This window comes from Ochotona curzoniae, unplaced genomic scaffold, assembly GCF_017591425.1.
Source record: "Ochotona curzoniae isolate NIBS_2020 unplaced genomic scaffold, NIBS_Ocur_1.0 contig_4148, whole genome shotgun sequence".
Lineage (NCBI taxonomy): Eukaryota > Metazoa > Chordata > Mammalia > Lagomorpha > Ochotonidae > Ochotona > Ochotona curzoniae.
The window spans coordinates 6,856,277-6,884,248 of record NW_024466146.1 but is presented as its reverse complement, the minus strand read 5'-3'; the positions used below and the strand labels follow the sequence as shown (position 1 = coordinate 6,884,248).

The 27,972-nt window shown below is 39.6% G+C and overlaps 1 protein-coding gene across 38 annotated transcripts in view; it reads right to left on the bottom strand.

Moving 5' to 3' along the window:
- Nucleotides 1-27,972, bottom strand: part of MAP2 (microtubule associated protein 2) — a 195,994-nt gene that overhangs the window by 67,842 nt on the left and 100,180 nt on the right. For all 38 annotated transcript variants that reach the window (XM_040984609.1, XM_040984579.1, XM_040984582.1 and 35 more), the window contains exon 3: nt 16,466-16,543. The gene's annotated coding sequence lies outside the window, so the exon portion shown is untranslated. The remainder of the gene's footprint in view (nt 1-16,465; nt 16,544-27,972) is intronic.

Here is a 27,972-nt window from a genome sequence, read left to right as displayed (position 1 = left end):
GTGTTATGTTATTGTTAGAACTAGATATGATACTACAAGCGAAATATATAATTCCAGTGCAGCCAGAAATGCATGATCAATGCTAACTGTAATCACTACTCTTATTGCTTTTGTTTGAATGTTTCAGTGGTAGGATACAGTACATGGTTTACCTCATATTGGAAAACTAAGATCAAACACAGACATGGTACAATATGTAACAGACTTCCAACCAAATAATTTAGGCTGCATCCTAGTTCTACCATTTGCTAGAATTCAAACACAGTGCTAAATTTAAGTATTAGTTTGATACTCATGTAACCATTGGCCTATGGAATAAATTTTTACCCTTACAATAGTATTTTTCTTCAAATATATAAATTCTATGATAATAAATTTTATTTGGCTTGAAATGTAACTCAAGGCCTGTTACACTTTGTCCAATGTCACATAAAAATGTTGAATACAGAAGTCTCATCTAGATATAAATCTGAGGAATGTTCTATAAAATTACAGGAATTTCGAAGAAAATTTTAGGCCGTACCCATTTACTTCCCTCACTGCAGAGTGAAGGTCCTTTTATTCTAGTCACCCAAGATCAATACTTTTGGAAGGCCTAGGCTGGGTTTCTACTGTTGCTGCAACTAAACATTGTAACCAGAGGGGAAGGGCATGATGCTTTGGATTTCATTATTAGAGTTTGTCACAGTGTCACAACTGAGGCCAACTCAGGGGCTGTGCTATATGTAAAACAAAGCAGCACACTACAATTAAAAGCAAGAAACTAACAAAACTAAATCTTGGAGAACAAACTGGCAGCCATGTCTTTAAAAGAAAAAAGGATTAAAACTCAAGAGTGGAGAATGAATAGGAAGATAAATTTAAAGACTAAATTCTTTATGAGTTTCCATATAAGGGATCTGTGTTTTGACTATTCAAGGCAAAAAAGGAATATGGCATGAGGAATTGTAGTCATGATACCTTTAAATTCTGATTCATGTTCTTTATTGCACTTGCTCAGTTCTTTTACTTTTTATGAACAACTTTACTTTTTATGAACAAGCCATGTGACTGAAATCTTGCCTCTATCATGTTCAGATTAAAATCTTATTCCTAATGCAGGAAGTGCACATGAATGTACAGCATAATCAGTTACAGCATTTGTTTTTTTTTTTTTTTGCTTTTCTATGAAATTTAGGCACTCCTTATAAGTAGATATGATCAAGCAAATGATGAACGACTATTCTGTCATGATATTACAGAAAAATTTTTGTTCTGGCTGACAAAAGGTTGGTGTTAATAACTGCTAAGATTCCTACACCTTTAAGATTGCAAATCCTAATTCATTAAACAAACATTTAAAAACATCTCCCCAAATCTTGCATAGACTTCTAAATATTAGACAATAGAAAATGCATTGGGAATCTAAGAAAAATACCCTACAAAATCCTTATGTTGACGGAGGTCACAGACAGGCTAATACTAACTACAGTGCAGTAATGATGTGAGGGAGATAATGGATGTTGTGGTACACAGACCCAACCACACTCAGAAATGATCCAAGACTTCCTGGAGAAGACAACATCTGGGTTGAGTTTAAAGAAGAAATAGGCATTAGTTCAAGAAAGTACAATATGTTTTCTGGGAAGAAAGTGCTTTTATGACCAAAATCTATGTTTTGATTATATTTAACATTGGAGTACGCAATATCTTCTGAAAGAATACCATAAAAAGCATTCTTCCAGCATTCCTGTAACTCCAGCCCTCATCCTATCTTTGGTCTGTGTCTCCCAAGAGGCTGTAAACTACTGGGGCTTGGTTTAATTCACCTTTGCACCTCCAGGATCTAGTACAGTGTGTGGCACACAGTAGGCTCCATAATAAACACTTAGTGAGTGAAATAAATGCATAAAGCAGAGTGCTCACGCTAGTCCCTCAATAAAGTGGAATATGAGGAAATGAAGCCAAATGTCAGGCAACAGCAGAATCCTAAAGGGGTATAGGAAGCCATATCCAGACCCCACTGAAACAGAGAAGCAAGTGAAATATGCAAAAAATTTTTGGAGTGATTGATCCAGTGACGACATGAGAAATAGACTGGAAGAAGGCATGAATAAAGACAAACATCTCTTGGAGAGTGTTGCTTTAGAAAAGCTTGTTGACCTGATTTATGGTCATATGTCTGGGATCAAAATGAGATGCTAGATTCTGTGTTCAAAAACAATCAGTCAAAACAAAACAGAACCTGACCATCAAAATAATGCTGAATATTTAATGAACTAATTTTAACATACTGCCTTATAATCAAAGTTTCCATATTTATTTACCTATTTGCCATCTGTCACCTGATATACCTTTATGACATCTACTTTTTGTGAGAAGAGGAATAACGAATAATATATCATGTTTTGCATTTTTTTGGCAAACATTTACCTTATTATTGCTTTGAGTTCAGCTTTTAGTTCAGTCATATACCATGTGTTCACAAACTCTTTTTTCATTAAAACTTATTATGTTAGAGAACATTTTGCTAGGATTTTGATGAGCAATTTAAGAAAATCATTCTTTTTGGTCACTGATGGGTAGAAGCTGCAGAAAGTTCTAAGAGTTGCCAGGCTTGGTTAGATGTGATGGTGGTTTACAGAAATGCGTAGGCTTGGTCAGGAATGCTTCCTAAAATGAGACATTGAAGTGAGGACAGAGAAAATGTTGAGGAAAAAATGCAGAGGGCCTATGGGACCAGAAGAACTGTACCTTTCCATGGAAGGCTTACAATCTGCTTTAAAGAACAGGTTTTAAGTAAAACATGGGTTTTACTTAATTTCTAAGATTCAAGTCCCTTATTATTCTACTTCTTTAATAAATCCTGATTGAACGTTAGCTTTATCTCAGGGATTCTGTTAGGCAGCAACCACAATTCTCAGCTGGCTCATACTCTGTTAAGGAGGCAGATGTGCTTGAGAAGTGTAACCTACAAGAAAACTCAGTAAATGCAAAAACAAGATGAAACAGGTATTTTATAAATATAAACCTGCATCATACATGCTTGTAAAGAAAATGAGATTGGTGTAAAATATTTGCATTTCATTCATTTTAAAATATACTAAACTACCATATCCACTGGGAGTCACAATCACTTAACCGTGTTAAATACAGTTTTTTTTTAAAGGAAAGAAAACTGTTAGTCGTAAAACAGTGAAAAGTGAATCAAAAGCCAGCAAACTCTCCTTTATTTCTTTTTACTTTCCGAGTGTAGGAGAGGTGCTGTTCTATGCAGCGCTGTCCTCAGTGCGGCTGTAATTGCGACTCAGAGGACGTCTGAGTCAACTTGGAAGTAACCTTGTTCACTGAGCCAAAAAAGGAAAAAACTGAATCCTTATCATTTGGAATTCCCTCACAACCAAGGCCTGATCCAATTGGGTCAGGCTTCAGATACAGTCTGACTTTTCTCTTAGAACAGACAGATCTTTGTATAGCCTAGAGTGAATTCTAGAAATCAGGTCAGTTTTTACAGCTTGTGACTTTTATTCTGTTCAACTTCTGGAAGGATATGATGTGACATAAATTCACTAAATCCTCTTGGCCTGAAATGTATATAATGAGTCTAAGTTAATGAGCTGATTAGAATTTGGAAAGAACTAAAAAAAATTCACACTAAATAATTTTTCTACAAAGAAATATTTCACTTTTAAATATAATAGATTAGGCAAGTAAAGGCACAAATATGGCAACATTACATGGTAAGTCTGCAGGAAAGAAAAAGTTTCATATAAAAATCAATGGATCATATGATGTCAGGTAATTTGGGCCTGATCAAGAGCAAATAAGCTTTCGTTGGTATAGGGATTCCCTCCTTCACCTCATCTTCCTCCATTCCTATTCTCCCTGCCACCTACCAGTTCCAGTTCCCCTCATACTATTACAATAGTTTAGTCTTTCAGCAACAGTCACAAGTCTAACATTCTGCCGTTTAAGTGAATCATGGTATTACAGGTATAGACAATGATAGAGAGTCTAATAACCTATTGTCAAGGTATATTTAACAGTTGGAAGGCCTCCTTTTATTCAGGATTAAGGATGCATACTGCAACATATTTTCACTTCTTGGCATGCTAGTCTCCATTATACAGTTTATATATATATATACATATATACATAAACATATATTTTCATATATTTATATATACAAATAAATATATACATACACACACACACACACACACATATATATATATATACTTGTTTTGTAGGAAACTCTTTTAAAGGAATTTCACAAAAACCTTAAGGAGCTATATTAGTTTTATACACTCTTTATGTGGAACATACTTTTAATTAAATGCAACAAACGCATTTTTAACATTCCATCGTAATTATCATAAAGCGTCATATATTTTTAATGGCAATAGAAAGTAAGGAGAGATGACAGATGAGACTAATGAGAAACCTTTGGCCATGTGAAAGGTGCTACTGGCAGAAACACCGACAGCCAGGAGACAAGGGGAGGGGGACCGACTATTCTACCTCATCCCAAGATAACAGGCTGGCTGAAGAAAGCAGATAACAGTCCACTGGGTCTACCCCACTTCCATCACAGGAGCTTTATTCAGGTATTCCTGCCTCGTTTTTAGATTTGTAATGTATAAATGTGTGAATTCACCTTAAGGTTTTCATAGAGACAAACATCTGGAGTGTCCGGGGAATCCTGGTGTCTCTGCCAGTGTTACTGTCTAACATAGTCTCTGAAATGCTTCTCAATCCCACGTTGAAGTAATGAAGGATCAAAAGCAAACCCACCAAACAAAAACTGCTCCTCAACAACATGATGCAGATGAATTAATTCCAAAAGTTCTCTTTTAAGTTTGCACTGAAACTCAGCATGTCACAATAGGGTTAGTTATAATGCAGTAAGATAACCAAATCAACTTAGAAAAATATTAAAAGTTCAGATATTGATAATTATACATAGAAATATTTTTAAAAGCTTATGTGCTTATGTATGTAGTATTCTAAATAGGAAATGTCATGAACACATAGAGCAATTTGTATCTTCATCAGAAGAAGGATGGGAACAAAATAATTTGTTTCCTAGTTTTATGCAGAATCTTCTGCTTGCTAAATTAGATGTTGGAACAAGGAAAGAGAAATATCTAAACTTAGGGTAATGAGTTAAGAGTTAACTCTGTAAAAAAACATGAAACATGAAAGAAAAAAATATGATGGATGAAATAAGAGAGTTCTAGGTACCTGCTTTTTTTTTTTTTTCCAAGAAGATAGTCACAAACAGCTGTCCTTTGCGTTCACACAGGGTCTCAACCTCAGGGTTTCCTTAAAGGCAAGATTACTTTGTGCACACTACTTCCTCCCCTTGAGTTATCTTTCTTCCTCCAGAAATAAATCAAACGAGAGCAAACTTCTACTTCATGTCTGGCATTTTAACCACAGAGACAAGGGAAGGGGAATCTGACATTTTAGCTAAATACGTTTTCTTCCTAAAGCCAAATTATGACGTATAGAAACATCACTTTTGAGATGTTGAAAACCTTAAGTGTGAAGTAGTTCCAAATGCCTTAGAAAAGAATAAAAGTTCTTTAAGGACTGACTTATTCATAAGACATAGATTATCTCATTCACCTTTAAAAGAGAATAGAAAGGGAGCCAAATGTCTGTTACAAAACAGAAGAGGAACAGGGGACTCTAAAATATCCTCCTCTGGTGGTGGCACCTGATAGTACTTGTGTCACAGACAAGAAAGGGTGAACAAAGTTCAAGAGATTGGGGATATACAAACAATAGCAATACGCTTAAGGTGACATTAAGTAAAAGTGACTTGTCAAGCTGCAGTCAGGTGACAATACCATAAATCCTGACATAAAACATAAGAGACAGAGAGGAACTCTCCGCAAGTTCTGTGAAATTGGAATAATCAATTTGCTTTTAATCAGGAAGGACACTGATGGTTGAAAGGGAATACCTCGACACATATAGGACTGCAGCACAAATGTGGAGGCAGGAGAAACCATATAGAAGCTGAACGAGAGCAGACACGACTTCACCAAATCAGCCAATGCTACAAGACCAGTTTCCACACAATGAAGTACCCTTTGTATCAAACAGCATGGTATACCCTTCATCAAAACAGATTTCATAACACTGAAAACTTTAAGGAAACATGAGACAGAGCAGGGACCCAAATGCACCTGTGCCTGCTACTCAGCTAGGAGATGCTAACGAGGCTCCTCAATCCTGGTTTCAATTATTGCCCAGCCCTGGCTGTTGCTGTATTTTATAAGAGAATCAGTGGATGAACGATTCTCTCTCTCTGCCTTTCTCTCACTCTTACTCCCTCCCTTTGCTTTTTAAATCACTAAGTTATTCTTAAAAATATAAATAGAAAAATTATTTGGTGTGCTTGTGGTATGCATAATGTAATAGTGAAAGTACACCCAAGTTTTTGGGCTAAAAGAGTAGCAATGAAACTGAAGAAGGTCCTTTCACAAACCTTAGAGCATGTAGTATTTCTGTGCTCATAAAATTTACATTTTAAAGATTTATTTTATTTATTATTTTTTATTGGAAAGTCAGATAGACAGAGAGGAGGAAAGACAGAGAGGAAGATCTTCCTTCTATTGATTTACTTCCCAAGTAGCCGCAACAGCCAGAGCTGAGCCAATCCAAAGGCAGGAGCCTGGAGTTTCCTCTGGGTCTCCCACGCAGTTGCAGGGTCCCAAAGCTTGGGGCCGTCCTCTACTGTTTTCTCAAGCCATGAGCAGGGAGCTGGATGGGAAGCGGAGCTGCCGGGATTAGAACTGGCATCCATGTGAGATTGTGGCATGTGCAAGGCGAGGACTTTAGCTACTAGGCTACTACAACAATGGAGGCAATCATAAAAAACACCTATCAATTGTTGACATTTAATGTTAAGTGTGTACTTATTAGAAGCTATTGCATTACATTTTTAATAAGAAGCTTAAAATGAGAAAAAGATAGCAAAGCAGGAGGCAGTCACTATCTTTAACAGGGTGGTACATGATGTGTCACTGAGCAGGTAACCTCAGAGGAGAGACTGAAATGATGTTGAATGAATGTGGAGAACCAAGGAAAGGATTTCCTAGGAAAGTGGTGTGGAAAGAAGAGAGGCCTAACATGGGGATGAGCTTGGGGCTTTTGGGGTTGCTCTGGGGAGAGGAAGATTACTTTGAGAATCAGATGGCATAGGATTCTGTAGGATGAGTTCATTTCAATGCAGGATGACAAGGGTGGAAAGTAGAGTCGAGGCAGAAGGCACTGTGCCTACAAGGGGAGGACATGATGACAGAGCTGACTACAGCGATGCTAAGATAGAGGACTCAGATTGTCAGAAGCAGCAGCTGCACAACAGACTTGTCATGACCGAAACTACACTGGAAAGAAAAGAATTTCTACGAATTCACACTGTATAATACAATTCCTCCTCGCGGTCATGAGAAAATAATATTAAATAATACTGCGATAGCACACATCCTTATGCTAATCTGGTTTCATTGATAAATTCCCCTATTCTTTTTTTTCTTTCAAATAACACGTTTCTAGTCAGTGTTTAAATGACCTATAAATCTATATGTGTTTCAGTATGTTGTATAGAATTGTGTCTTTGTTATATTACTGTTTTTCCAATGCCTTTTCTTTTTGAAATGAAATTTCCTTTAGAATTCTCTAGTTCCTAAAACAAAACTCACCCAAATTTTAAGCATATGCCAAAAAGAACACATGAGCCCAGAGTAAAACAGCATAGCCATTGCTTCTCAGGAGCCAGAACTTTCTTGGGTCACAACAGTCTGTTTTAGGAAAAGGCCTCGTTGAACGTTTTGGCTCTTTGCTTTTTATTCAGGATTGATTACTACTGGGTCTTCCCCTGAGTTCTGTTCACAGTGGTTTTAAATGACTCAGGCCTTGGCACTCCCTCAGTATTTGCCTTCCTGAAGTCTCTGTTTCTTCCCGAGACTACGACTATCTCCAAGTGAAACTGCTCTCTGTCACTGAGCACACGGCAGGATTGGGTCCTTGCCAATCATTTAAAAATGGTACAGGTGGATGAACACAGAAAAATTGGAAAAAATTGCAAGTCAGCTGGCTTTATGTAAATCATTACACGTGTTGGGAAGAAAAAAATTGACAAAGACATGCAGGAGGAATCAGCTTCTCTGTCCAGGAGGTGGCTTTCTGATGACTTCCCTTTCTCACACATACTGAAGCATCCAACTGTCTTCCTTTATAAGCAAGACACCAATTTTCTCACTTTAAAATGTTATTGATGCCTGAAGAAGAAAAGAAGCCTTCAGGGAAACAGCAGTGGCCACACACTTAATAGTAATTATTTTCACAAAAATTCAAGACTTCTCTGCTCACAGGAAGCCAAAACTCATGTCAAAACCATATAGAAGAAAAAAAATTGGTTTTAGTAGATATTTAATGTATAGAACAACTCCTATAATCACATAAAATAATCAAATACATTGCTAACCTTCACACCAACAGCAGTGTTTGCTATCATCCAACATGGCACTAGTGGGACAAACACAGAATACAAGGCATGGACTATATGTATGATTAATACTTTTGAGGTCATCAAAGCACCACATTTTAAAAACAGCTTTGCAAAAGTATCAGCTGCATGATATTTATTTTTGGTTTTGTAAAATATAATTATATCTTTAATCTTTTCTCTCTCTCTTTTTAAAAAGGGTATCTCTGTTGAATTAAAAAATGTTTGACTAGGCCAATATCTTTATTATTGCTTTTTAAAATTTACCAAAGTGCAAATAGTTGTCTTATTTCACAATGGAATTTTCTAAATCTCTTAGGTTTCAATGGGAAACTGTCGAAGGAGACCAACAGCTGTAGTAGGATTAATCCTTTAAGCCATTATTGGATTGAGAACTTTTCTATAGGAAAGGATTAAAATTTTTTTCTTATTTCATAATACAATAAACTGATAATAATTTTATGCCATAAACTGATAATTTGGCAGTGTTTATAATACTATAAACTGGCAAACTGATGTATTTGTTAAATTTTTTATTTTAAGATAATATTAAAATTATGGTTCACATTCTTCTTGATGGCGGGATTGGCATGTAGCTTTTAAAAATATTTATTTCGAAGGCAGTGACACAGAATGCCCCTCCAACAGCTGGATGCAGAGAAGGAGCAAGGAGGCAAAGCATCCAATGGAAAATGCTGTGCTCCCCAAATGACTTTGTGGGAGGCAGACATCCTTCCAGCCTGCACACCCAATCAGGATTTACTGAGTAAGCAGGAACCAAAGTTGTGACCCATTTCTGGATCTATCTGTTACAGCAATTGACTAATTCCAACAGACTGAATGAAAAGAATCATGAGACCTTTTTTTTTTTTTAAATGATGATACTAATAGAAGTTACAGGATTAAATGAAACACATTAAAGTTAACTCTCCCCATTTTTATTCGGTGGGGGTTGGAACTGGAGAAATAAGAGAACAAACCTGAATTGGTCATTTCCTAAGGCCTTTCCTAAGTTACCCTCTTCGGGCCCTTCAGTTGTTCCGCTGTGGATGCAGCAAAGCTGACTCAGCCTCAAGCTGGTCCTTTTGTGCTATCTTGTGGTGAAAGTGGAGGAAAGTACTGCCATCACGTTCAGGGAACCTTAGCACAGACGTTTGTCAAGGACCAAGTGGAAAGTGTCTCTTCCGGGTGCTGGAAGGAAGGGCCTTTCCACAAGAAGTGCTTTACTTCCACTCTTCTTACCCTTGCTTTCCGATGGTCACCTTCCTTGCAGGAATCAGACACTCATTTTTGTTAACATTGTTCTGTTTGTTCTTTAGCAATTCTTTTCTAGCCTCCACCAAAACTTTCTTTTTTTTAAATATCCCCTCCTGGTCTGACAGCATCAGCTCATGCTTTCTCCATCTCTTACTTTCTGACTACAATCATATTCCATTTCCTATGCAAAACAGCCATATACAACCTTGGCCGTGGGCAGCCAGTGCACCAAGTGGTGCCAGGCTTTGGCTCCTGGCTGCCCGGCGGCAAACTCTGGGGTTTTTAAGATGTGTAGTTGCTGCCTGGGGACACCTATGACTAAGGCCAGTTTGAGTGTAGGTGAGAAGTGAATTTTGGGTGATTCCCAGTGACAGGGTCATGAAAGTTTCAAGCATGCATGGGGACTGAGACCTGGTGGTTTGGAGGGAAGTACCCAGAAGATAATTTGGGTTAGACAGATTCACTAGCTCAATTGGGAATACAGAGATAGGCTGTTAGCATAGAACATAACTGATCACCACACACCAGCCCACACTAAAGCTATGGATGGGGGCCTCTTTGGCAGTGTTAGGTACCGTTACCTGACTGGGTGGTGGAGTGAGGAGTGGTCACATTTGGCAGGATCAAGACACTATCCAGCACGCAAGAGAACTTGGTCTGGGGGTAGACTCTGGGATTGTGTGGGCCCAACCCAGTGGAAATACAAGTCCACCTGGTTAGCTCGCAAGCTGGGGTTGCGATGGACTAAGCTAGGTGTGACCATGCCACCTGCCATCACTCACAGGTATAGGAACCCACAACAGTCAGGGCAGGTTAAGGCAGCACCTGAATGTGCATCCTAAAATAGGATGAGGGGTGGGCTGGGCTGCCACTGGAAGGGGGTAGAATGGGCAGGGCTGAACAAACCTTAACTCACAAGAAACAACAGAAATCACGTTGGAGCACAGGTCATGCCAAGAAGGTCCTTGCACCTACTGATCTGAGTGAGGCAGGGACACTAAGCCACAGCATCCAAGGGGCCAGAAAAAGTGAGGGGCTCTGCCAAGCTGAGACAGAGCAACCACTGGCCTGCACGTGATCTAAGGCTGGGAATAGGCCTGGTTGAGGAGCTAAGGGGACACCCTAGCTGGGTTGAGTTTCCCACCAAGGAGCACATGGGCTGGAATTGTGGCTGCATTCTGATCAGGATACAATTGTAATCTCACTTGGCACAAGTGTGGACTGGGACTGGAAGCATGAAGCAGGCCAGACTCCAACACCATCTGGTGTTCTGGAGGACCAGGGGAGATGTGTGACACACTAGCCTAGGTCTCAGCCCTTACTGAACCATGTGTGAGCTGTATGGGGGTATGGAAGAGCCATGGCTGGGTTGAAACATCCAACAGTAAGAACCAGATTGGGTTGAAGGCCAGTCAGGAAAAGCCACTGTTCCTGCTAGAACAGGAGGTGAACTGAGTAGGGCTGGCTCATGGACCCACTGGTATGAGCAAAATCTGGCACTGGAGGAGCCTGGACAACTTCTCTGGCAGGACAGAGTCCATGAAGGTAAGCACAAGAAGCACAATAGGGAACAACCCACAACAGGCAATGGAAATTATCCCACTGGCATACACATAGCATGGGTTGGGGGCAGACCAGGTTGAACCTGTTCACATCACCCGCTGGTGAATCCAAGCATCAGAACAGAGTGTAGGTTGAGCCAGGTTCGGCTGTGACACATACCAGTACACATTAAGGAATGCCAAGGTGAGATGAGCTGTACCAGATGTGGTTGCAGTGCCCAAACAGCACATGTGACAATCAGGGGGAGGAGGCAAAGCCAGCAGGGGAATGTGGGCTCCCCTGCTGGACAACTATTCCCAATGGAAAGTGTCAATTGGGATGGGGACAGATCAGACTACACAGGGCTATAACACCTGTGGGTCTCATGTGAGCTAGATAAGGGAAGGCCCACGGTGGGCTGACTGTTCCAACTGGTGCAAGCAAAAATTAGAGTGGGTGAGGGTTGGTTGGGCTTAGCCGCAGCATTAGCTGACAGAGGCTGGCACTGGGGGCTAATTCTGTCAAGTCAAATGCCAGAACCACCTGGAGAGTGCATAATCTGGGAGTGGGAGTGGCCTACAAGGGAAATAGTGGGCACCTCCGTCAGGGTTACCACTCTCACTGGACAGCATGAAAACCAGGACAGGGGCAGGGGTGGCTAGACAGAAAGGCACCTGCCAGTAGGTGTATGGGCTGGAAAGTCGGGCTGGTTGGGTTGAACTAAGCTTCAGCGTCCATTGACATGTGAGAGAGCTAAATAGTATGTGGGACAGACTGGACAAGCCTGTGATACATACTGGCAAGCATGGGAACCAGGGTAGGGGGCAGGCCTGGTGGGGTTGTGGGGAGTCACCCCAACTAGGCTGCAGCTCCAACTGGTTTGCATGAGGACCAAGTATGGCATGGGTAGGATCAAGTTGGACTACAACACCCATTGGTTCACGAGGAAGACAGCACTGGAAACAGAACAGACCCAGCAATAGCAATGACCAGCCTGTGCATAAGCTGATTGGTGTGATGGACGGTGTTGGAGTCTGTACTAGCAAACTCACTCAAGAATCAGGTCTGGGATCATCTCAGAGGAAGTTTCTTTAGAGATCCCTCCAACTGAACTGCTGATCTTAGAACCCCAACCATGAAGAGACTGTCAGCCAGTGGACTCTGAATAGGTTTCATTGCGATTGGAACTGTGAGATTGGCAGCAATCCAGAACTGATGAACTATCAAAACTGTTTGAGCAGGACCCTCGGATCATGCCTCCTTTTAGGGATCGGGGATGGGTGGGAAGTTGGGTGGGGCTTTTCCCTTTGTTACTCCCCTAACCCCAGATACAGCGAAAAATGATAATATTATCTTGGAGACAATGGTATTACCCACTTTCAAAAAAAGAAAACAATATGGAAATAATAGTCTTACCCACTTCCTTATAGCCCTTGAACCTTTTTACCCTAATTAACTATGTAAAGATTGTCAAAAATATAATAAAAATAATCACAATCATGAAATTTATTTTGTAAATATGCTATCTCAGGGCTACAACTCATTGCTTTTCACCTTTGTAACATCTTATTTATTGATTCTCTAGTTGGTCTTTCAATAATTATTCACTAAGTAATATTTACTCTGAGATACTACTGAATTTAAAATCTAGTCATGTGCCTTTTGAGGAATAAACATGGAAACAATGAAAATGTTTGCCTTTGATGACTTTATAAAGATAGATATGGAAACAGTAATACAACTAAGATGAATTATCTGCAGTCCAGATGTGTTTAAAAGACTTTGAATGATTCTCATTGCCCACAGATCCAATTAACACCCTGTTTTGAGGATTGGAAAGGAAAACTTCATGGAAGGAAGAACATTTGAACTTAAGAGGCAGAGGATTAGAGCCAGTGTTGTGGTATAGTAGGTAAAGCTGCTCTCTGTGATACTGGCATATCCCTTGTGTGCGCCAGTTCTTGTTCCAATTGTTCTCACTTTGATCCAGTTCCTTGGTAACAGTCTGAGAAAAGCAGTGGAAGATGCCCCAGGCACTTGGGCCTCTGCCACCCACATGAGAGACGATAGGAAGTTCCTGTCTTCTGCCTTCAATCTGGCATATCCTCAGTTGTTGAGGCTATTTAGGCCAGCATATGGAGAATCTCTCTCTCTCTCTCTCTCTGGGGGCGTCTTTCTGTAACTCTACCCTTCAACTAAAATAACTCTTTAAAGAAAGAGACAAAGGTTCCATGAGGTAGGAGGGGGGAAGTTGGTTATTTTGTAGTAATAGAGATAACAAAGGAGGCAGTAACAGGAGGCAATGACAGGGTATATAAAAATACCCAATAAAGGTGAGGAAGCAACAGATATTCCGCTCTGCCTAGAATGAAGGCAAGGTCACTCAGTGGACTGGAAGGAACTGGAGATGGTCCAAAAAAAAACGTGCAGCATGAAAAGGGACTGACCTGAAACACGCTAAAAATCACGTGAGGATAGCTAGGAGGAATACAAGAAATAGGCAGATTAAGTGTGGGGCCCCGAAGAGGTTACAGCAGATGTATTGGAGGCCTGGGATGAAGAAGTCAAAGTGTGGAAGAAAGATGGACTACCTGTCTGAGATAACATACCTGGTATCTACTTAAATTTAGTAGAAAAAGGTAAAAGCTGGTTTTTCAGGTGTCTAGACGGACACTTTGATATATAGTGACAGGGATAGGTAAGACTTTGGGGACAGAAACGACCAGAAAGCAAACTACCAATTCTGCTCTGGACATTTAGAATTTGTAACAAACCACAGCACATCTTGGTGAATGTGTGCAGGGAACCATACAAGGTTCACGTTCCATGGCGAGACAGGTGAAGCAGGAGACAGACTTCAGTTACTGAGCTTTTCATGTCTCTTGGTCACCAGGGGCATGAGTCCCCTTCTACATATCTTTCGGTTTTGCCTCCACTCCTCCCCAGTAAATGCTAAACTCCTCCAATGTTCTTTGTTTTATGGTAACCTCCTTTTCCCCATGGTTCTTCACATTTAATTCTTCCTATGCTGGATATGCAGATACTCCTAAATTTAATCCTGAATTTACTCCCTCAATTTAATCATTAGCTCCAAATGGCTTTTCCATTAAATTTCTGGTCACTGCCACATCTTGAAGATGCAAACATAACTGAGGGATGCTTTTTAAAAATTTATTCAGTAGAAAAATTGCTAGCACTTTCTGTGTGTGTGTTTTTTTTTTCTTTCCCTATCCCCATTTGTCCAGACTGTTAAAAGGCGAGATTTACCAGCAGCAGCAGTCTCTGAACAAACACTGGAGCCTTTCCCAGCAGGTGGTGACCACCTCTGCCTGCAGAACTGCAACCCAAACAATCTGCTCAGAATCTCTGAAAACAGTAGAATGTGCTCATTACTCAGCCTGTTAAGTAGGAGGAGTGTGCCTGTTATTTTAATTCTTGCAAGAGGATGTGTGTAATTCTCCTTTTTTTTTTTTCAGGCTCTTGTGAACCTGAAAGATCCCTTTTTAGGGCTCATCCTGGAATATGCTCCTGCCTCAGGAAGAGCTGGAATAGTCTGGGTTCTGGTTATGACTGCCAGCTGATAGTAGGGCGGGGTATGATAAGCTGATGTTCTGAGAGATTTAATCTGCTTTTACCATCACTCCCACAGAGTGCCACAGAAGGCGAGGCAGTAATCAGGGCAAGGAGAGGTGCTTATTTTCAGACAGGGTGGTAAAAATAGAAGGTTTTCTTTGCTTTTTCTTTAACCATCGGATCGTTGTGGTCCTATGGTTCGGTTTTTCTCTTGCCAACTGTTCTCAACAACATAAATACTCATCAAGTGCTGCTCCCAAACACAGTGTAAAAATAAAACAAAGTAATGGAGTTTTAGAGAAAATTTTCTTAAAGGGTTCACTTTATCCATCTACCAAAAAGAAAAAAAAAAAACTATTCTGAAGATAAAGGAAAATTGTACCAATGTTGGATTTTCACAAATTTTAGTACTGGTGTTCAGTTAAAAGACTGCAAGGAATAATAAATATTTTCTGTTTTTCAAATGATACTCTCATGCCCATATAGCTTATTTGTCCCTATTGCATCTATGTGGGTTTTCATCACTGTACATTTTAATTCAGAATGGTAGGTCAGAAAACAATAGAGCTTTCTCATTGTGGCATAAAATAGTGACCCAAACAGTAAAGTGTTTAAGTGTTGCAAAAGTGATTTTTTTTAACACAAATGAAGGAATTGTTAAAAAGACAACAATCAGTACTGACATACATTAAGGATCATGTGTTTCTGTGTGTGAATGCTTACCTGCATGGTTCCACAATGACTCTTGCCTATCTAGCTATCCCTTCAACAAATGAGGGATCACCAAGATGCAATGTAAGATGGTGATTCTAAGCTCTGGTAAAATAGCTCAGATCGTCACAGGGCCTCTGCTCAGGGGGAAGAGGAGATTGGAGAAGACGTCAGGGAGGTACAGTGCTGGTCATGTAGGGTGTGGTCTTTAGTATAGGTACCTGTGGGTTTGAATGGAGTCACCTAAATTCATTTTCTTTGATATGATCAGTTGGATTCCTGTGAGAACAGCAGACTATAGGAAAGTAAGAAGGAGTGGAAAGGGCGATGTCTCCTTCAATTATAACAGAATGCTTTCTAAATGTAAAAGAATTGGATTGCAGACATTTCTAAGACAACAGGAAACCAGTGTCAAGCTAAGAGCTAGGGCTGAAGTTTGTTCCTGTGCCTACTGCTCCCAGACCCAGGGAACACCTCCATCTATTCTTACATCTGTTTGTCCTCTGCCCCTCATCTGTAAAATCAAGATGGATCATTATATCTGCTTCACAGAGCTGGCAAACTTAATAGTGTACGCTAAGACCACGAGCGACATGCAGCAAATGCTGCAGAAACATTCTTGTCATCATTACTATACAAGAGACAGGCTTAGTTCAATCCCCGAGGCAGAAAAATTATTTTCATTCTATTACTTTTAAATCAATCCGAACACTTTGAGGTACTATTTAATAATTCTAAACATATTGGCTACAGAAATATGAAGTGAACTGCTTCCTTAACAATTTGAGTTAATAGTCCTTTAAAGACTTTTTAAAAACAAGGTTATCAACAGGACATTTTTCATAGCTGTGGGTGAGTTGTTCCGAGTGCATAGGGTCTTACCTATTCAGGGAGGTGGCAAAATAGTGAAGTTGGTTGTGTCGTGTTCTCAGAAGGTTGGTAATGTGTTCTGGCTTCTGTCTGTAAAAAAAAAAAAAAAAGAAAGAAAAAAGAAAAGAAAATTAATAACATAATGCTTGATCCATACACACACAGCATGTATCTCAGTATAAAATGCATCTCATGACTTCCTCTATATCAGGGAACTATGAGACTACAAGATCGATTTTTATAAGGCCTTTTATAGTTTTTCCTGAGCGTTTACAACCTAGCAGGCACAATCTCAGATGCTTTATCTACAATAGTGAAAATTCTAAGTGCTGCATGATCTGCTCACTTTCTATCTTCACTCTAATGATGCTTTACTAAGTATCATATCCACTGAGGAATAAACTTTAAATTGTATTCAGCTAATAAATAGCAGGCAATCATACTTTCTTCCCAAGAGAATACATTTGTGATGTAAATTGATAATTATATCTAGTAAGTATTAAAGGACTGGGACTCTAGCCCAGTCATCATTGATTCCCTTTAGCACAGGATGGAGAGAATGTATTAAGTAATTAAATTTTCTCTGTAGAGTGCTACAATTATTTTGATATTCAGAATCTTAAACATCATTAGTAATGCTACCTAAAAATACACACTACTTCTTACTGGTGTGTTACCTTGGAAAGAAAACCACACAAATGAGAAAACACCGTGGCCTGTCTACCATTCAGCGGTAGACATTCTCATCTCCAGGGAAAATGAAAAGGTCAATGCCTATAAGAGGGCAAACACACAATATACTTTTATCTGTGTTTTTTCTTTTAAAGATTAATTTATTTACATTTGAAAGGCAGATTTAGAGACCGACAGAGAGGCAGAGAGAGAAAGAAATCTTTCATCTGCTGGTTCAGTCTCCAGATGGCCTTAATAGTTGGAACTGTGTTGGTCTGAAGCCACAAGCCTTGAGATTCCTCGAGGTCTCATATAGTTCCCCCTTGTACTTTCTTCTGCTGCTTTCTGAGTCACAATTGCAGAGAGCTGGATCAGAAGTAGAGCAGCTAGGATTTGAACCTAGGTCTATATGTGATGTTGGCACCATCTGTGAAAGCAATCCACTAAGCCACAGCGCCAACTCCTGTATTTTTAAATCCAAGTAGAAAAAAGAAAAAAGAAAAAAAGAAAAAAACTAGAAACCTTGTAGAAAAATGACCAACAAGGTATGGCCATGATCTGTCTCTCTCCCTGGTGCCTGTTTATAAATTCAATGTCTGTAACCTATAGCTACTCTTATGCTGTCAAGGTCGAGCAGCTGTGACAGACACTGTATAGCCTGCAGAACTCAAACGTTTACTGCTAAATGTTTGCTGATATATCTGATGTCCTCATTTGAGTAATATGAAAAATTGTAAAAAGATATACAGCCTTTTTGTTTTTCTAACAATTAACAAAGTATTTATATTTTAAAATGAAATTCCCAGGGCTAATTTCATTCCCCCAAAGAACTGGAAAATATTTGGCCAAAGAATTATATGATGGAATGAAAATTTAACTGCTATTTACATAAAAAATTCAGACTCACTACTTACATTAAAAAATGGCATTTTACATAATCTTGATATTGGTGAGTCTTTTAATGCTATAAAAATGAAAATTAGGGATGGCGTCGCAGCATAACCAGTTAGCCACCAGCAGTCTCGTGAGCACTGGTTTAAGTCACAGTTATTTGACTGCTGTGAGAATGACCAACTTCCTTTTTTCTGTGGATTTATTTTATTATAAAGAGATTAGTATCATTTGAAAGTTATTTTTAAATGCAATTAATGGACCATTTCATAAGGCACCTAAAATTAGTCATTTTGAATTACATAGTGCTATTTCAAAGTGGTAATTTTTATTAGACTTCAAAAGGATTAAGTTACTGTAACACAGTTTTTGATGTCAATATCATTTGGCACTGTTTTAATAACAGATACGTTATATAGAGTGGTTGTAGGAGCCCCCAAATAATGCTACCTATATTTACATTCATGTAATCCTCAATTTCACCTGCTAACTACAGTTATTCTTACTTTAAAGATAAGAAAACAGGCCAATATGGCTTACGTGTCCTTTCCAGCATCACACAGTCAGAAGTAGTCTTGATATAATTGAGAATTATAACTATAACTCCTGATATAATTTGGTTTCTAATTCTATTTTTAATTTTTTTATGTTATACATATTTTATATATACTAAGCAATGTGCTTCCACAAGTCTTTGTATTCCATCATCTTGCACTGAAAAGGTATCTTGAGATCTAAGAAAACTGGTCATTCATCCTCTGTGTAAGAGGGCTCAAGCTATTTTTTCCTTGGTTCTGATCATCTGAGTCTGTAACTTGGAATCATAGAAGATGAGGTTATCAAGGCGTGTGAGAAGCTCAAGTTCAATTCTAAGTAAAGACAATTTGATCCCAGTACCTATAAAACTATGTCACATAATATAATGTTATTAAAAAAAAAGACAAAACAACATACAAACTTCTCTAATAGTAATTTAACTAATCTAACTTTCAACTTCTTTATTAATAAATGCAACTGCCTAGGGAAAAAAAAAGACAATTTGAGATAGAAAGCCTTTTGAATTAACTGAGCAGTGGCATTTTATTCATGACAACTTTCAATTTATTAGAAATACTTACTAAAATATTTATTAATCAGCATATTAATCCGCACATGCCACTTTCCAGAACCTCTTGGAAGTGGACATGGATATTGTTAAGATTTGTGACAGAAATAGTGGGCACCTCACTCTGGGGTTACTACTCCCACTGGAGAGCATCAAAACCAGGACTGGGGCAGTGGTGGCTAAACAGAAAGGCACCTGCCAGCATGTGTGTGGGCTGGAAAGTCGGGCTGGTTGGGTTGAACTAGGCTTCAATGCCCGTTGACATGTGAGAGAGCTGAATGGGATGTGGGACAGACTGGACCAGTCTGCTGTACATACTGGCAAGCATGGGAACCAGGGTAGGGGGCAGGCCTGGTGGGGTTGTTGGGAGTTGCCCTGAGTAGGCTGCAGCTCACCCTGGTTTGCATGAGGGTCAAGTGTGAGGTGGGCAGAAGCAGGCTTGACTGCAACGCACAAGTTAGTGTGGAAGACAGGGCTGGAAACAGAATGGAAACAGAACTGATCCATCAACTGCAATCACCAGCATAGGCATAACCTGATTGGGGCGACGGACTGTCCCAGACCCTATGCCAGTATTCACACACAAGAATCAGGACTGGGATAACCTCAGACAAAGTTTCTTTGGGGATCCCGCCAACTGAACTGCTGATCCCAGAACCCCAATCATGAAGAGAATTGCAGGTTCCATGGTCTAACCATGGAGTGCATGTGTCAGAGCAGAGCCTGCTCAGAGACTCAGATGGAACAGTAAACAGTATATCCAAGTGCACATGGAGGAAATGGCGGTCCATCAGAGCCTGCAGAGGAAACCTGGTACCACAACATAAGACCCTAAAGTGGACTATGTCAGCCAGTGGATTCTAGAGAGATTTCATTATGCTTGGAATGGTGAAATTGGCAGCAGTTCAGAACTGTTGAACTATCAAAACCACTTGAGCAGTACCCTCGGAGCATGCCCCATGTTGGGGACCTTGGGATGGGTGGGAGGTTGGGTGGGGCTTCTCCCTTTGTCTCCCTCATTACCCTAGATACACACACAAAGAAATGTGGAAACAATGGTCTTACCCACTTTTCTGTAACCCTTGACCCTTTGTTCCCTAATCAACTATGCAAAGATTATAAAAAAATTTAAAAAGAGTTTTGTGACTGAAATCACTTGACAAAATGGATTGATTTACAATCATGTTAGAGCTACCCTGTGTAATAAAGAACATGATGTATGCTATACATTGTGATGAGTAAGCCATTATATGAGGCATCTAAGATAAACAACTTTCAGTTAGAAATTAAATCAGCTGATCACTTAGATAAATGGAAGTGCTTGCTGCACAGACTATTACCTGACTGCTGGCACATTCATAGACATATTATTTAGATGTAGAGTACAGAAGCGGAAAGGATAAATTGATGATGACTTTTCAGAATCCTTTTGGTGAAATATTGCCAAGGTGTGGTTTCCTCAATTGATATTAAGAACCTATATTTCATTAAATAGCAAAGTTATTAAGATAAGGTCCTTCTGGATTGTTGAGCCAATATTTACTTTCCATTTGCCTTTGAAGCACATTGCAGTGTAAGTACTATGTGGTTATTTACTTTCATGTTCTTGTAGATTTTACATGTAAGTAAAACATTATTATTTGCAATTATTGGACTCTTAAATAGTGTTTCTGAAGAATAAGCTTAACCTCATCAATTAGCAAACTCAGTTGGCTTTCAAATACGCAATAATGGCGTTGTTCTTCATCTCTGTTATCCAACTGCTCTATTAGACTAAGAACAGACCATATAATTCACTGCACTTGTTCAGGATAACAAGAGTTCTGTTACTGGGGACTGAATTTCTAAACCACTTGGGAATATATTTATTATCTTAGCAGTCTAAATAGGAAGCCAGCTGCCATAATAAGATCATTTGGTCTCACATGCCACTGAACCAGTAATTCGTTCCTCGGGATGTTTACAATCAGAGAAATATGCATCCTGCTTGGCAAGAATGCTCAAACCGCTGGCTAGGCTGTTCAGACATGAGTAGAAAAAAAAGGAGTTTCACTTGATAGAGTAACAAAGGCTCAACAGTCAGTATTTGTTTTATCCCTAAGGTAGTTCTGCATTAGCTCAATGCTCCTGAACTCAATTTGCGGTTTTGGCCTCTATAAACCCTGCTGGTTCTGTAGTTCAGGGTGAAGAGGACTCTAGGACAAGAGTCTTCTCTTCACTGGCAGCAATAAATGACTTTCAAGTCATAATCAGAGAGTGGTGCTCCTCTGCATCTGCTCGTTGGGGACAACATTATCAAAATCCCTAAACTAAATAAAAATGCAGTTTTGGTGGAGCACAGAATCTAAGGTAAGACAGGCAATAAGAATTATCTGCTTACACTTCAAAACCTGATTCTCCAGGCTGCTGCTGATCTAGCAGGTTGGACTAAGCTGATTTAGTATAAATGATTTAGCCTAGTCTAAAACATCTCAACATAATTCAAGGCAGTAAAAATAGTACACAAACAGGTGAAGGATAAAGGATCGGATTAGTCAGAGAAGTCAGGCTAAAGTCCCAGAGGCTTTACATAACAAAGTTTTATATCCTGTACACAGATCTTAATGTAAATGGGATGACTCTCCTCGCCTCTTCTTTGCCTTGACTGACATGACTGGGTACTCTATGTTTCTGGCTCAACTTTGGGTCTTTAGGATTACATTAGCAGGGGAAGAAAGTATCGAATGGCTGAACCCTGGCTCTTGAAAGCTTTAGTGAGAAAATGACATTCCTACTTCTCAGTTCACTGAACCGAACTTGGCATTGCTTAAATGCAAGAGATTGAGAGACAGTGAGGATAAATGCATGTTTGGTGAGCCATAAATATCTCCCTTACAGGGTGAATGAGGCATGATGACATTGGTCCAGCAGACTACTTAGACTTTTTTTCCTTGTTGAGAGGGTGATTCCTCAGTTTAGAGCTTATTTTGCTAGATTGTTACCATATGTTGAGTCTGACTCAAGGCATAAATATTTTTAAAAACTCATTTCATAAGTATGAATTTGTACTGAAATGTAGAGAATCCTAATTAGCAATGGGGTACATGTAACACTATTTTTGCTCATTTGCATGTTACATGGCTGTTTTCTGTTCAGAATGAGAATATAATACTTTTTTTCTTGACAGAAAGCCATCTGTCCATTTGTTTCTAATATTCATGCAAATATAAATCTCTTTTTATTTACTCATTTTGAATTAGCAGAAAACGTTGCATATATTATCATGTGCTCCATGATGTCCTAAAACACATACATTGTGGAATGTATAAATCAGGCTTATTAACATATGTAATATCTTGCAAAGTTTTTATTTTAATGATGAGAACACCTCAAAAGCTACCTCCTTAACATTCTTCCAAGGATATAAGGTATTGTTTTTAAGCATAGTCACTGTAGTATACAATAAGATTCTTAAATGAAGTCCTCTGCCCTGAGCAAAAGTTTGTAACCTGTGACCAACATTTCCTATTATCCTTTCCGCCTCTCCTTTGCCAGCTTGGGATTATCAATATCCTATCCTTTACTTCTACATGATCAGCATTTTTAGCGTTCATGTGAGTGAGATCATATGGTACTTGGGTCTCTTGCTTGGTTTATATCACTTAATATCCTCTACTTCATTACCTACATTGTCTCAAATGACCAGATTTTCCTTCTGCCACTAGAACTGAGAAAATAAATTTCTATTGCTGAAGCCACCTAGTCTTGGCATTTTTTATGGCAGCCAGAGTAGACTATTATACAACCCCACCACTGTTTCTGTACAATGCCCCCCACAATGCATGTTATTTATTGGTTCAATGTTTGTCCTACTCCACCCAAACTGACCTATGAGTTCTAGAAGAGCTCTTTTGTATTAGCCACATACACACCATTCTGACTAGGGATTACTTGTATCCCATTTTTGAAATAAAAAGAACTAAACTTTCAAATTCAGAAGCTGTCAGAAACCTAGACCATCACTTACTACGTGGATAATATTAGATAAGCCTTCTTTTTCATGCTCTGCGTTACCAATAAAATGAAAAAGATTAATGGGACTTCCCTTGCAAGTGTTACATAAAATCATGAGGTTAGAAAAGTGCTTTGACAAGTGCAGAAAATTGTAGAGTGTCATTTCAGTCTTTCAACAGTATTTTTTTTATTTCTTTTACCACTTAGCACTGCTCTGTATTCCCATAAGATGATCATGTATCAGGTTGAGCAAAATCTATGTTCACACTACCATGAGTGTCTCAGCTTTAACTGTTTAGTTTTGCTTAAAACCCAAATGCCTCTGCAAGTTCATAAGACACAGGGTGTCTTTGAAAAGGACCATGCCAGAGTTAGCAAGCATTTTGTTGATAATAGCCCAGAGTTCACCTGCTGTGAGCCATCTGTCAACCTGCAGCAGCATACAAAGACTTCATGGAAAAGGCATGTGGCTGCACCCTGGTGACAGCACCAAGCTATTTTGAGGTTAATGTGAGCATTCAGATTCCAGCTGTGGTCTACAGAAGTCAGAATTCAGCTTACGGATGATGTTGTTTGCCTGAGCCCCTGTGCTGATATTCCCGACGGAGGAAAAGAATTACACTCCACACCAGGAAAAGAAAAATTCAGACTATTCTGTAGTCATCATACTGGAAACATGCAATTCCTACCAATCTACTTTCAGCCCAAAGAGCTAAAAGCTCTAGAAGTAGGATTTCATCCACTCCCAGGAGTGTTGGTGAAGAGTACAATTAAGGGTACTTCCCGTCTGATTCCATGGCTTTATCTTCTGCTGCGTTTTGTTCAAGAGGCAACATATGACAAGTTAATCAGCACCTTGGGGGCTAGGTCAGCTGCCTCCCCTTCCTCTTCTGCAATGTTAATTTGCAAGATCTTCTTTACCTCCCTCAGTTATTTCCCTAAGAGTGGCAGGCAACACTTTATTGCCAAAGAAATTGCCTGTAATGATCCATTTTAAAAAGTAGGGATCTCTTAATTGAGTATGAATATTACTGGCTGAGAAAACATATCAACATAAAAGCTGGCCCTGAAATAGATATGAATCCACTGTGTTAGCACTCCCAAGTGTTCTGCAAATTGTATAACAACATTACTTCATGCATGGCTTAACAATTCTCACTTCAACTTTCAGAATATTGAGATGCATAAAGATATATTATTAATATTTCAGCAACGACAAGAGGGAGGGTTTGCATGGTGCTGCTGGGAACAAAGAGTTATCCCCTCTTGAATAGAAGGCAAAGGAGGAGGCAGGCTGCCTTTGGGGAGCTCTTTTCAAATGTTTATCCCTCTTCTATTATTCTGTAGGGGGAGGTCACACAATTCCCCTCCTCTTCGTTCTTTTCAGAGGGATGTTCTATGATTATTCTCTACTCAACAGGATTAGATCTATGTACACAGACACCACCACTGAGATGAAGAGAAAGGGCATTGGAGCAGGAAGATGAGGTTCAAAAATCAACACAGAGGGAGGTGCTGAGGAAAACGGGGTAAGAGACAACACAGGCAGGGCACAGCCCTGGCAGACTTTCACCTGAAGCTCATTGGCCACTGAACATCCATAGTTAAACCACATGTGTCTGATTTACACAGAAACATAGGAAAGACTAAAATAAAATTAAAATCTGAAGTACAAAACACAGCAAGAAAGCCAAAGAGGTTGATGACTGCTATTCTGAAGAAAGGAGGGATGCTAAATCCATCTTTGTCTTTCACTAGGCTCCACAGCAACATATGACAATTTTTTTAAGGATTCAATTATTTATAGTTGAAAGGCAGATTTACAGAGAGAGAGAGAGAGAGAGAAAGATCTTCTGTCTGTTGGTTTATTCCCCAAATGCCAACGAAGGCCGGAGCTGTGCTGATCCAAAGCCAGGAGCTTCTTTCTGGTCTCCCATGTAGGTGCAGGGGCCTAATGACTTGCACCATCCTCTTCTGCTTTCCCAGGCCATAAGCAAGGAGCTGGATGGGAAATGGAGAAGCTGGGCCATGAAATGGTATCCACAGGGGATGCTGGGGCTTGCAGGTGGAGAATTCATTATTCTGTGGAGCCACAGCACCAGTTCCCACCTTTAGTTTTTCAAAGGAAGGAAAGTTTATTTCAGAGATAGATTTCAATCTTATGACAATTTGTTAGAGCTATTTTAGTTGACAGAATTTGAAAATATAATACCTTGCATAACTACATTACAATTAAAAAAAAAAACCCTCATTCTGTCTTTGAGGAGCAAACTCCAATATGAGGCTACCAAACCCCACCGATCTATCTGTCTGGGCCCTCCTAACACGGGGGTGGGGAGGGCTGCAACCTGTGCTGTGGCTGTTCCTTCAAGTGGGGATTGGATTGATACAGCATTTAGCAGGGGTTTTAGTTATAAAGGAGCTTCCAAAAGTGTTCTCTTAATAAAAAACAGAGCTACAAGTTCCACTGTAGGTTTTATACTTGATTTGTTTGGTTTTACCTTTTCTGTCGATCTCATATCTTATTTTTTTAAAAAAAGATTTATTTATTTTTATTGAAAAGTCAGACACACAAGAGGAAGAGAGACAGAGAGGAAGATCCTCCATCTGCTGATTCACTCCTTCAAGTGAGTGCAATGGCTGGAGCTGAGCCGATCCAAAGCCAGGAGTCAGGAACTTCTTCCGGGTCTCCCAAGCAGGTACAGGGTGCCAATGCTTTTGGGTCCTCCTTGACTGCTTTCCCAGGCCGCAAGCAAGGAGCTGTTATATCTTTTCTTTTCGAAAGAAGATTTATTTGGAAGTCAGAGGTAAGGAGGAGCGACAGAGATCTTTTACGGTTCACTATCCATGTGGCAGCAACAGCCCTGTCTGGGCCGGCAGAAGCTAGCCTCCAGGAACTTCACCTAGGTCTCTTGTGAGATGTTGAAGCCCAAACAAGTAGGCCATCTTCAGCTGCCTTTGCCAAGTCACTAACAAGGAGCTGGATCAGAAGCAGAGAAGCAGGGACACAAGCTAGCACTCATCTGAGATTTAGCTCTGATCTGAGATCACATCAGCAGCATTACCCAGCTACCAGTTACATCATAACACTCACTGTGTGGCCTGTCACACTTCCCGCTCCTGGACTTTTTTTTTTTCTTTACTTTTTTTTAAAAAATCTATCCTAAAGTCATTAAGCTGAAAGAAATCTAAAAATTCCTGCAGTTAATGAAAATAAAGAACAGAAATACAATTAAAAAGAGACTAGAAGTCATTTATGACTTCTTCTCTACTTCATGACTTTAGTGACATGAACTGAATACTTCTGATGTACTAAGTTCTCTAACTGGTGCTTCAGAAATCTGCAGGGTGGCAGTTAAACATTGATCTAAGAAAAGATAGTGTTACCAGAAGGCTCCAGGAACTCAGTGAGAGCTACCACAGAAGAAGCAGGCATGCAGGAGCAAGGCAGCACCAAATATCCCTGTAATCTCAAAATTATAATAAAATCTGGAATACAGACTTCAACGAAGATCCTAGAAAACACATATAATTCCACTGTTATGTGGAAAGAGCCAGAAGATGCCACAGCCTTCTCTGTGCTTGGGTAAGATTTCCTTAGAAACTTTTCATGGGTCAATCACAATATTCTCAATGGCTAAACCCTCACTCTGCAAACGCTTCCAACCCATATGGGCACCAGTTTATGTCCTGGATGCTCCACTTTCCAATCCAGCTCCCTATTTATGGCCCAGGAAAGCAGTGGAGGATGACTCAAGGCATTGGACTCTGCACCTACACGGGAGACTGTGAATACGCTCCCGGCTCCTGGCTCAGCCTTAATCATTGTGGCCATCTGAGGAGTGGAAGCTCTTTCTTTTTTTTTTGAAAGATTTATTTTTATTATTTTTTTCATTGGAAAGGCGGATATACAGAGAGGAGAGACAGAGAGGAAGATCTTCCGTCCGATGATTCACTCCCCAAGTGAGCGCAACGGGCGGATACTATGCCGATCCGAAGCCAGGAGCCTCTTCCGGGTCTCCCATGCGGGTGCAGGGTCCCAAAGCTTTGGGCCGTCCTCAACTGCTTTCCCAGGCCACAGGCAGGGAGCTGGAAGGGAAGCGGGGCTGCCGGGATTAGAACCGGTGCCCATATGGGATCCCGGGCGTGCAAGGCGAGGACCTTTAACCACTTGCGCCACCGCGCCAGGCCCTGGAAGCTCTTTCTTTCTGTCTCCTTCTCTGTAATTTTGATTTGCCTTTCCAATAAAAATAAAATTTCAAAAAACTAAAAGAAACTGTCATAATGCAACATTTTTAGGCTTTTATGGAGCCTGGGCACTATCAAAAATATAAAGTTAAACCTATAAAGTTCCCAAATATTGACCATTTATTGCATTATTTTTAAAAAGTCTAACATTTTAGTGCAATATAAATGTCTCATCCAATGAACAATGTCTCACTGTAGTTGCCTGCTGAATAACACAGTGGGTTCTCAGCGGGAACCACAAAGAGTTTTATTTCTGTTATTATTTCTGTTATTATTTGGAGGCTGATAAAATCACAACAGATCCTGGGAAAATTTCTGGTTCCCAATTTCATTGGAAATTTGTTCTTAATGTTGCACAAATGAACCAAAACTTTTTCTAAATAATTTGAGTTAAAATCCTTTTTCTCCAAAAATACTATGAAGGCATTTTTAAACAAATTGTTGTTAATGTCATAGAACTTCTTAAGCCATCATGCTGAATTTTAAGTCAGATAACATTGTATCTGAAATGTACACAGATTTTAAAGTTGATATTGCAGTAATAACTACTTTTGCCACTCTCAGAATGTTGTAAGGTTTGATCATATTAAAGAGTCAACAAATTCTGAAC